The sequence below is a fragment of the Gekko japonicus genome, unplaced genomic scaffold (genome assembly GCF_001447785.1).
Source record: "Gekko japonicus isolate JY-2015 unplaced genomic scaffold, Gekko_japonicus_V1.1 scaffold125, whole genome shotgun sequence".
Lineage (NCBI taxonomy): Eukaryota > Metazoa > Chordata > Lepidosauria > Squamata > Gekkonidae > Gekko > Gekko japonicus.
The window spans coordinates 1,703,469-1,715,510 of record NW_015165834.1 but is presented as its reverse complement, the minus strand read 5'-3'; the positions used below and the strand labels follow the sequence as shown (position 1 = coordinate 1,715,510).

At 43.3% G+C, this 12,042-nt stretch overlaps 1 non-coding gene across 1 annotated transcript; it reads left to right on the top strand.

Moving 5' to 3' along the window:
- The first annotated feature begins 3,205 nt into the window (after positions 1-3,205).
- TRNAP-GGG lies at positions 3,206-3,277 on the top strand. Its single transcript has one exon. It is a non-coding gene; the product is annotated as a tRNA-Pro (tRNA).
- Positions 3,278-12,042: the final 8,765 nt, after the last annotated feature.

Genomic DNA, 12,042 nt, shown 5'->3' with positions numbered 1-12,042 from the left:
CTACAAAACAAAATAACTTCAGATCTATAAGGTGATTTTAAATTGTAAATTTGTAATAGTAAACCTCAAGTAAGAATGAATGCAATACCAGTTGTTTAGAATTGCTAATAATGCTAAATAACGTAACATGATTTATTTATTTATTTATTTGAATTTCTATCCCGCCCTCCCCGAGGGCTCAGGGCGGCTAACAGGGCATACTGCCATGATCAGTCCATGGAGGTATTAGAGGGCTGGAAAAAGTGAGAGTTAAATGTAGAGCAATTTTAGATATATCTCTTTGTGTGGTTGGATGTCATTGGTCGTTACATGCTCTAGAAAGAGAAACCACTTTTGGGAGAAACAGGTTAGCTTAGGAAAAAGTTCTGTCTGTCTAATGTGATCCGTAATCTTTTCCATAATGATATTAGTCTTTCCAATCTCTGAGGTCAATAGATGGTGCTTTACTGCAGTTACCAGCCCAGATTAAGCTAGACTGGGTGTTATGTAGTGGGTGGTCGCCCGTACAAACGATAGGACTCCGTGGTGGTGCATAGCACGCTTTATTCAGTACACAACGAAGGAAAAAAAGAAACGGCCGGCAGGCCAACTATATACAAACCTGGGGACACCCCCCTGGTCACCATTGGTGGGTTTGAATCTCCCGCCATGGTTCCCATTGGTTCCCCAGTGTAGGGCGAGGATCCTAGTCCCCATTGTTGTCCAGGACTGAAGCTCAGGTGTGTGTGCTGACCTCAGGTGGCGGTCAGTGGACACAACACTGGGACTCATGCAGAGGGCTTTTTCAGATGCTGCCCCCAAATTCCTTCACCCAGGACATGAGTATAGTGCTTACCTTCTGTCAAAAATTGAAGACTTTCTCATTCCAGAAAACCTCTGAATTTAGATTAAGTGAATTGGACTGCACTTAATATTTTATGATCCTTGGGGTGATTGATTGGTTGACTGATTGATTGTGGCATTTCTATACTACTTTCCCACCCACTCCCCAATGGAATCCAAGGCAGCTTATAGACGTTTCCAGAACCAATTTTAAAAGTATGATTTAAATAAACAAAGAAAGAAAACAAATGCATTCAGGGCGGGTCCTCATTGACTGAATGGCTTTGGTAGTTCCCAAGTTGCAAGCCAAGAACCCTTTGGCCATGCCCAGGCTTAACCACTTGGAACCAAAGGGGAAAATCAGCTCCGTCCAGATAGTATTTAGCTGCTGCTAGCAAGCTAACAGGATCTTCCCTGCTTGTTACTGCCAGAAATGCCTCTGGCCATACTCAAGCAAAATACTTGCAAACACAGGAGCCCAGGCTTGTGCCTAAAGGATGGTGCCTCTAGCCATGCCCAGGCTTAAGTACCTTGAAGTAGAGGAGAAAATAAATTAAGGCCCCTGCCACATGGCAGAAAAAAACACGGCCTAAGTGCGGCTATTCAGAGCCGCACCAAAAGAGACACGCGGCAGCGGGATCACACAGATCCCCTGAGCCGCCGTGCCGTTGCTCCCCGGCATGATCAGATGCCGGGGAGGAAGCCACCGACAGGAGACCGAGGCAGCCGGCTGCGCATGTGTGCGCATGCGCAGTTCGGCCAGGAGCCTCAGATGCGCCGGCAGAAGGACGTGCCGGCGATCATACGACCGCGCTTGCCGCAGCCTTTCTGGTAAGTCCACCTCTGTAGGTGGTTTGTTTTCACTGCGGATTCACTAGCAGGATCTTTCCAAATTCTTCCCCTATCAGGATGTATTCAATGATTTTTATGGTAGCTTATTTGTTTTTCTTTTATATAAATTGTTAATATGTTTTCAATTAGATCTGTTATCTATCTGGAGGTCACACACCAGTAGACAAGGAGCATCTAAAGGCCCTAAACAAACAAACAGCCAGCAGACAAAAAGATGCTGACTTGATATAGAATTCTTTTTTAAAATATTTTTTTTATAATTGTTTTATTGTTTAACCTACTGTGGTTTTATCTGTTTTAATGTGCTGGCTCTTGCCATGAATAAAATCATTCTATTCTATTTTTTAAAAATACTAGTGTTAAAACAATAATACATTTGTTGGCCTGGGGGAGAACAGAGCTAGAATGCCCCAAGAATAGTATGCCTGTAAATGATTACGTTATGTACCCTTTCCCCTTGTTTGTCATCCCTATGATTTGGGTTTTAAAAGGGAGAATTTCTGTTTCATATGAAGAATAATTGAAGCCAACTAAACTGAAACAAATTGTACTGCAAAAAAATAATAAACTTACGGGTCAGATTTAATGAGAACAAAAAGCTTCGTTGCCTCTCACACAGGACATGTGGTAGAATCCAATTCATCCACAATAGACGGAACTGATTTTAGTCCAATTAAAGCTCTCTATCTATTTCTGCCTGATACATGAATATCAAAGAGAGCAAATACCAGTTGTCCCCAAGAGAGATAAAAATCCAAGCATTTTTGTTTCATCAGGTTTTGACTTGACTCTAGTTATGGGTAGGAAAAAAATGAAGGGAAGTATCCGTGAACAGAGGAGAGAAGAGATGGGGGAAGGTCTTGAGTGCAAAATCAATGTATATAGAGTTGTACGAACATCAGGTTCTCTATTGACATTTAGCAAAACTTGAGGATTTCAAGAGTTGGGCCAACAAGTGCAATCTTCCTCCTCTCTCCACCTTTACAACACAATTATTTTTGAGTGTCTGCACAGCCCTATTGTAGTCCACCGAGTTTTGGATAGTGACTTCTTAAGGGGCAGCATAAAGTATTCAGGTCAGTCATGAGGTGCTGCCATTTATGGCCTCTGGTTTCCTCTGTGGTTACGGGTAGTCCATCCTTCAGAGGCAAGAGACTGTGAAGTATTAATAATTCAGTTCCTCCCACATTACTTTGGAAACTAATGTCACAAATCCATCAAAAGAGGTGGTGGAGATAATGGATTGTATCCTATCACTCTGCTTAGCTAAGTGTGTTGCCCTCCACCAAAGGGAAAGGTGTTCCCACCAAAGGGAGGTTCCTTCTGCTGGAGAAAGTTTCTGTGCTTACCAGAGGACAATGATAGGATGCAATCCAGCATTCATGTCGTTTTCCACTGATATTTTCTAAATTGTACAGGTTTACAATAAACATTGATTTAAGTTGTCCATATCATTGTCCGAATCACTTGAGCATTCTTGGCACCATGTGTTGCCAAGTTTTTTGAGGCTGTACCTTCTCCACAAGAGGGATGGGGTGTGGCTCAGTGGTAGATCATCTGCTTGGGTTGCAGAAGGTCCCAGGTTCAATCCCTGGCATCCCTAGTTTAAAACATCAGGTGCAGATGATGTGAAATAACTCTACCTAAGACCCTGGAGAGCCACTGCCAGTCTGAGTAGATAATATTGACCTTGATGGATCAGTCTTATTCAATATAAGGCAGCTTCATGTGTCCATGGACTGTACAGTGTGGTCATAGAATCATAGAATCACAGAGTTGGAAGGGGCCATACAGGCCATCTAGTCCAACCCCATGCTTAGTGCAGGATCAGCCTAGAGCAGGCATGTCCAGCTTCGAACAGGTAGTGATCTATTTTTTCCGGCCAAAAGTGCCGGTGATCTACCACCATGAAAATAACGTTTCAAATTAGTTTCAAATTAGATTTTAACCCACTAAAGTTGGGTTCCACCCCCCCACCCCCCATTTATAATGCACCTTCTGTCATTTACTGGTAAGCAAAATAAGCAAAAACAAAACAGAGAGACGAAGTTCCAGAAAGAACTGTCGGGCAAACCAGGAGACCAAGTGGGACTGGTGATCTACCTCTGACCCCTCTGCAATCTACTGGTAGATCGCGATCTACCTGTTGGACATACCTGGCCTAGAGCATCCCTGACAAGTGTTTGTCCAGCAGCTTCTTAAAGACTGCCAGTGAGGGGGAGCTCACCACCTCCCTAGGCAGCTGATTCCACTGTTGCATAACTCTTACTGTAAAGAAGTTTCTCCTAATACCCAGCCAGTACTTTTCCATCCTTAATTTAAACCCATGATTGTGAGTCCTATCCTCCTATCCACTGCCAACAGGAACATTGTCCTGCCCTCGTCTAAGTGACAGCGCCAAATACTTCAAGAGAGTAATCATGTCCCTCCCTCAACCTCCTCTTCTCCAGACTGAACATTTCCAAGTCCCTCAGCCTTTCCTCACAGGGCTTGGTCTCCAGGCCCCGATCATCCTTGTTGCTCTCCTTTGCACCTGCTCCATTCTGTCCACATCCTTTTTGAAGTGAGGCCTCCAGAACTGCACACAATACTCTAGGTGTGGCCTGACCAATGCAGTGTACAGATATTCATTTGAGGAACTCAATTTCGAATGACTTAGAAGTGGAGGAGCCACACCAGCATTTAGCCCATGTCTCCAGCTTCTGTAAAGAGGGAATTACCTTGTTTTTCAGGTGTGTCTATCAATGCTGTAGTGTTTTCCCTTATAAGAACACTCTCATGTTCCTGATCAGGTGTAAGTATAAATTGACTGTTTCGTCTTTGGACTATGTACAGCTCTAGAACTTTGTTCCTTCTAGTAAATCTAACTTTAAATATTGATGGGGTGAACTGATGAGCTGTTCCATAAGATGAAGCTCTACTGGCATTGTTCTCCTTAAAAGCACATATAGGTTTTCCTTTCCAAAGGAACATAAATAGAAGCCTAAGCAAGTGACCTAAAAATAAAAATATCCTGCTCCTTGGAGTATAGCAGTCAAAACTGATCTATGCTGGTTGTTCACCCAAGCAGTAGGCCATGAAGCCAGTCTCCAAAAGGCATATCTGTACCATTTGTTAATGAAATGAGTATCTTCTCCTTACTGTCTTGTTAGTTGCACCTAGCATTAAGTCCCAGCTCATTCATGAACTTGTTGCATGGCTTCAGGCAATCTACACACAATTCTTAGTGTCAGTTTCCTACATGTAAAATAATAACAATACTGATCTATCTCTATTACTTAACAATACAAAAGGAAATATGTATTATATCTGAATTTACAACTCACACGCATACTCACACATAGTATTATGTGGAATGGGACAGTGGCTCAGTGGAAGTGTGTTAGAGCATCTGTTTGGCATGCAGACACTCCCAGGTTCAAGCCATAGCACCTTCAGTTGAAAGGATCGGGCAACGTAAAAGAGAGTGATTAAATGTGAGATTGATTAAAATGTGGAATTCGCTGCCAGAGTATGTAGTGATGGCCACAGGGGATTAGATAGATTCATGGAGGAGAAGTCTATAAGTCACTACTAGCCATGGTGACTGAGGGGAACCTCCACATTCAGAGGGACTAAGCCTCTGAATCCCAGACCACGAGGCAACATCAGGGGAAGGCCTCGGCCTGTTGTTGGCCGACCATAGGAACTGGTTGGCCACTGTGTGAGACAGGATGCTGGACTAGATGGACCATTGGTCTGATTCAGCAGGGCTCTTCTTATCTCTACCTAAAGAGGTGTTGCTAGTCAGAGCAGACAGTGCTGACCTTGATAGACCAGTGGTCTTACTCAGTATGACAGTTTCATGGGTTCAAGAGGTGCTTGTAGATTAGTAATACTACCATAATGTTCTAAACTGCAAGGATGGGGCGTTATTTTCTGTTTATTAAATCCAGAGCAGGGCAATTTACCATACTGTCATTTCTTTCACATTGAAATATTACATGGTCTGAAATTACCCACAGTCATCAATAAATCCAGAGGCTCAGATATCACCAAAATGGGAGCCATCAGTCAAATATAACCGTGCATTTCACAATGAATTCTGCCTGGAAATCAAGCAGTGTCATGTGGGGTCAATCCCTGCCATTTTGCCTCATTTGGAAGGGAATTCTGTGTAGTGGTATGTCCCCTAACTAAGACTGGCTGAAAAAACACCAACAAATCATACAACAGTTCCATGTCTGTGGCAGAAACGTGTGGATAAGTGACTGCCACATAAAAGTCAACAGGTGTTCCAAACACTTACCTACTCAAAACTCTCCTCTGCCTTGTGAGTTTCACCAGGAGAAAGAAGTGTCACAGGAACTAAGAAAAATGAACAGTCTATGTCCTGGGAGGAAAATGAACCCGTGAGTCCTAAAAGAAGGAATAAACTGCCAAGTCCCCAAAGCAAAGTCAGTGTAGGTCAGGTCATATGTCAAACAGGACACAGTGAAGACATATATTAAGTAACCAAACATCTATGCCCATCTAGGCTTTGTACTGTCTGCTTCTCTTCTTTTCTCTAATTCTTTCTCCCAGTTTTTCCTCTTCCTTCTTGTGTTCTGTTTCAGGGTTCCTTGGCTTCTTTTCTTGGAGTGCCACCAGAAGCCAGTAGTTACGTAGCCTTCCATCGCTGCCTGATGCAGTTCCCTGAACGGAAGGATGTATCACTACTTCACAACATGTACTCTTTTATCTACCCTGCTTTCAAAATAGAATTTTAGATTTTGTTTTCTCCATCGGTGCTATACATGTTCAGACATTGACATTTTGTACTCTTCAGCATGCCTACAATTTTCCAGTGCAACAGAGGCCACATAGCCCAGGAGGAGACTCCACATGACCATCATGGACTATTGAGCTGGTTCCAGTGATCTGTCAGTGGAAGGTGCTGGTTGTCTTTGATCTTGCCCGCTTTCCCAATTACAGAAAAATGGCCACTGTTTAGCAAGAAGTGGTCTGCAATCCATAGGTTGAAAACCACTCCTGTAGGGGGTCACCAAAGTGGTGCCTGTGGGCACCATGGCACCCACCCACACCTTTCATGGCACCCACCAGGTGGGGCCAGGTGGGGCATTTACCCAGCAGGACTTCTGATTGGCCATTGGAGATTTGATTAACTGTACATATTTTTTAAAAATGTTGCTTTGGCATCAGTAGCCACCAAAGTACAAGGATCTTTACTGTGTGAACGCAGGTAAGCTGTGGCAGCCATTTTGTGGCTGGCTTGGCCTCCTGTCACAGATATGTTGTGGGAGCCATTTTGTGACTGTGCCCACCACACTATATCAGAATTACAAAGGTGCTCGTGGACTGAAAAAAGGTTGAGCCTTGCTGTAGAGTCTGTGTGGTATGTGACCTGAAAACATGGGGCTGTCAGATGATTATATTGTGTGTTTAGCCTTTTTCTATTAAAATTATAATGGGAGGGTTATAATAAAATCTGATCTTAGGGGTGGTGACACTTAATACGTTAGTGAGGTTTGTCAGGTTCAAACACAATGATGAATGCATGAGATCTTTCCAAGGTCACCAGAATTATTATACAGGCTGCTTTCCTCAATGCAATGATCAAAGGAAGAAGATCGAAAGATTCTAGGGGAACTGCAAAATAAATTGATCTCAGCCTACTGGTTTGCAGAACAAACATTGCTACAAATTAACATCCCATTGGGATGAAACAGCAATCTGACAAGTGCATAAAATAGTCACTAGTTGGATTATAATGTACATTATAATGCAGGAAAACACAGGTGTCCAAAAAACACTCCTCTGTGGGGTAATGAGGTGAGGGAAACCTACATTTGGATCTTGTTTCCACCACCACCACCACCCTGTTCTGCAAAGCAAAGCAACAGGATGTGCCACTGTCTTGGAATGCTGGGCACTTGCATCATTTGGTAATAATTTCCTTCCCTGCCTTCCTTCTGTCTGTACTTTTGCATATATATTTTTGCTGACCCAATGCAACCCTTCACACATATGGCTCAAGCCAGTTTATTTCACAATAGATTTATTAGTCTTTAAGCCATAAAAACTATCTGTTGCTTTCATTTCAGACTGAAGGTAAAGGTTCATTTTGTGGAAAGTTTCTCCATAGCAAAAGAACAAAATCCTTGTCCACATTTATTGGTTTCATTTATTTATTTTATTTTATTTGTTTTAAATTTATATCCTGCCCTCCCCTAATGGGCTCAGTTAACACAACTGATCTAAAAGCAACAAAAAATCTGTGCCAAAATGATTCTGTGCTCAGAGTGGCTTGCGCAAGAATCTAGAAAGCATCCTCCGGTATATATAATTCTGTTTTGGTCATGGACTCCCCTGAACATTCCAACACGCTCCAAAATCAGTTCACTCTCTGATCTGTCATTCAGAGGGTCTCCCTATCCACTGGCTGCTTTGCCTGAGTCCTGCCTCTCCCCCCCCCCCACAGCCAGTCAGAACACAGAGGTCATTTGCATATGTGGCCTGATTCGCCTTTGCCTCGGAATACAGAGGTCATTTGCATATGCAGCCTCACTGGCCATTCCCTCTAACATTCTAAACAGTTTGCTGTTGATGTTCTGAGGTAAAATAAATTTCCCCTTAGTGTCTGTTGGGAGAAACCATGGTCGCAAATCTCCAGGTGAGGGCTAAAGATCACTCAGAATTACAACTGCTTTCCAGAAGGCAGAGATCAGTTCCCCTGGAGAAAATGGTGGACTCTGTGTCCTTATATCCTGTTGAGATGGCCCCTGTATGACAGCCAATGTGACGTAGCAGTCAGGGCTTCAGCTATTAAAACTGATGTCCAGAAGACCCAGATCAGTTCTCTTGGAGACAATGGCTGCTTTGGGCAGTAGATTCTATGGCATTATACCCTGCTGAGGTCCCTCTGCACCCAAAATCCTGCCCTCCCCAGGCTCTACCCCTCAAATCTACAGGTATTTCCCAACCCACAGTTGGCAACCGTGTAATCAGCTATGGAACTACTTTCCAGACCCTTGGAACCCAGAAAACGTGGCACAGGAGGAGGTGCTTTTCTACCTTAGCTGCCACTGCATAACACCCCCCTCCCCCTCAAAAAATAAGTCAGAGGTGGAGAGAACCATATCTGTTACCATGAGGCTGTCCTCCCATTCTACCAACTTGGGGCAGCAAAATGAGACAGCCCTGCCTTATAGCTAAGCAGAAGGAAAGAAACATGGCTTGCCTCCCTCCATTTTCCGCTTCCCTCTGCCGCCCCACCAGCCACAGTCGGGACACTCATCTGGAGCTTCCTTCTAGATCTCGTTGTATTTCTTCCCACAACAAGCATTACTTCTAGTAAAACAATAAAACAGCAAATAAAGGACTGCACTGAGTTTCTCTATAAATATTTCCAGTACCCACAGATAAAAAACTGAACATGCGTGCAGACCCACATGGCTCCACTCTGAAACTATCACATTTCAGAGTTCATTTCGCGTTATGAGCAAGATCCCTTCTGCCATAAACCGAGTGTTGGAAGGAAAGGCACTTTGAAACTGTTTTTAATAATTGTCCAGTGTCCAAATTTGGTTTGATGTAGCTTGTTTTATTCTCTCTGTCCCCTTTGCTGATTTTTTCTCATTTTATGATGACTGGTTTGTCTTTTTCCCTCTAATTTCCCTTTAAATAGGAATATACTTTGTTTTGAATGCCTTTCAGGTCCCCTCTGGTGTAGTGGTTAAGTGCACGGACTCTAATCTGGGAGAACCAGGTTTGATTCGCCACTCTTCCACTTGCACCTGGCTGGATGACCTTGGGCAAGCCGTTGCTCTGATAGCTGTTCTTGAAAAAGAGCAGTTTCTGTCAAGAGCTCTCTCAGCCCCACCTACCTCACCTGCAGTGGTCTGTTGTGGGGAAGGGAAGGGAAAGGAGTTTGTAAGCCGCTCTGAGACACCTTTGGGTAGTGAAGGGCGAGGTATAAATCCAGTCTCCTCCTCCTCCTCCTCTTCCTCCTTAAGCTCAACAGAATGATCTCTAAGATTTTTTTAAAACTGAACATATGGAAGTGCTATCACCAGTGTTCCCTCTAAGCTGAGTTAGTGTGAGCTAGCTCACAGTTTTTTAGCCTCCAGCTCACACATTTTTGTCTTGGCTCAGGAAGGATGGCTCCAGAGCAAACTAATTTATGCAGTAGCCAAATCGCTCGCTCACAACTTTAATGCCAGTAGCTCATAAAGTAGAATTTTTGCTCACAAGACCCCACAGCTTAGAGGGAGCATTGGCTATCACTGAGTAGAATGTCTGACCAGAGATTTAAGGCATCACCCATTCTGGACGGGGCTGCACTCCCCTTGAAGGAATGGCTAAAAAGGTGGCAGCTGTGGTCAGAAGTGTCTTTGGTTCAACTGGTTAGCAAGCTGCAGCCTTTTCTGGCCGCTGTGGTGCATGCCCTGATTACATCTAGATTAGATTACTGCAGTGTGCTCTCAGCGGGGTGGCTCTTGAGAAGCATTCAGAAACTTCAATTGGTGCAGAATGCAGCAACCAGGATATTGATTGGCATGGGTCTTAGGGACTATATCACTCCAGTCTTGGCCCATCTGCACCAGCTGGTAAGCTCAAAAAGCAACATTTTGTGTCAGTTTGGTTGGTCCTAATAAAAGGTATGACATGGACTGTCCTGCAGGTCACAGAGATAGCTGCTACTGACAGTGCTGTCCACTCTTCCTCTGGCAGTCCGTTCCATAATGCCAGTACCATGGGACTACCTCACCAAGAAGGTGCGAACATGACAGATGGCTGGCACCACTAACAAAGAGTTTTCCCTCGGATGACCGTGGCCCCGCCCTCAGCGTGCCCGGTGTCATAACGTCACTTCCTGGTGACGCGCACGCCAGGGTGGGGTTCCCCCCGGGGCCTGATCTGCCGGCGGCAGTGAACGGGCCTCTGGGGCGGGGGTTTCCCCGCCCCCCGGGGGGACTTGGCAAGCCTACACATTATAATAGTCCATCTCAGAGGTTATAGAACCATGACTCACTGTGAGTAGTGTGGCTAAAATGGCTGACATCCAGAAAGCTAGGAGTCAGGGAACGAGTTCTAGTCTAGCTTTTCCCCTGGCATACATGAATTTTTCTTGTATAGAGTTATCCAACCATATGATCTGCCATCTATAGTCTGAAATGGGGCAGTTCTCATGAAGCGTTGCTAATTCAGCAGGTGAACTAGAGCTGCGGGTTTTTATGCCCTGGTCAATTGCAGAAAAATCTGCTTCAACAAATAAATAAATATTCATTCTTTAGATTCTCCTGGGTCAGCAAGCCAGATTCCTGTAGTGAATGTAGTCCACCAGCCAATTACTTGCTATTGCTTTATAGTGCCTCTATAAGACCATTGACATCAACAGGCTTTAAAAGGTGAAACTCTGCTTAGGATGGCATGGTTAGGGACCATTTTCCTTACCAATTTGCAAAAAGATGAACATTTAAAATTGCACTGATAGAGAATCCAATTTCTGGTAGGCCTTTTAAAATGAAAATGGTATAGCAAAACATTTCACCTGACTGACAAGGCATTTTCTTCTTATTATTATTATTATTACAGTGTTATGCTCTTTTTTGCTTGCTGTGTCTGAAACTAAGTCATTTTATTTTTCTGCTCTCATTTGTAATCATTCCTTCAACTCCTAAGTATCTCTTTGCTATTTTAATGTCACTGTTTCAGCCCACTCCTCCTCCTCCTCCACCCTACCCTTTCCTTTCTCCACACACTTGTGGATAAAAAAATATATATATTCTCTTCACTCTCTCATCCTTCTCCTCCTTCTTTGTTTTCTTCTCAGGTTATTTGCTACCATACCGACAGATTCTTTTTCTTTGTTTACCACTTTTTTCTGTCTTCCCTTGTTGCTATAACTTATTTGGTACAATTCTCCATTCTTTTTGAAATGTATTGTCCCATCAGTTCTCCCTTCTTTACTCTGGATTTACGATTATTTTCTGTTGTCTTTTCCTTCTTCTTTTAAATCTGTCTTAGCTACTTCACTTCTTTTAAAAAAGAAAACAGCCTTCTGATATTTGAACTTATCCGTCATGCTATCTTCCTTTCCTTCTACCTGCTTATCAGCATTTTTCAGTATCGCTTTTATTTTTTGATTAAAAAATTATTTCCCCCCCAGATTTAGACTCCTGGAGCACTTTATTCTCTTTCTTTTTCATGTAACATTGAACTCTTGCCAAGTCTTGTGGATTTCCATTGATCAATATATCTAGAATTCATTCTTTCCTTTCAACAAACATTCACACATTTTTAGTTCATTCTCTTATTATTTCCAAGTTGATTACTGTAATATTCTTCTCCTTGGCCTTCCTGTGTTTACTCTTAAACCTCTTACAT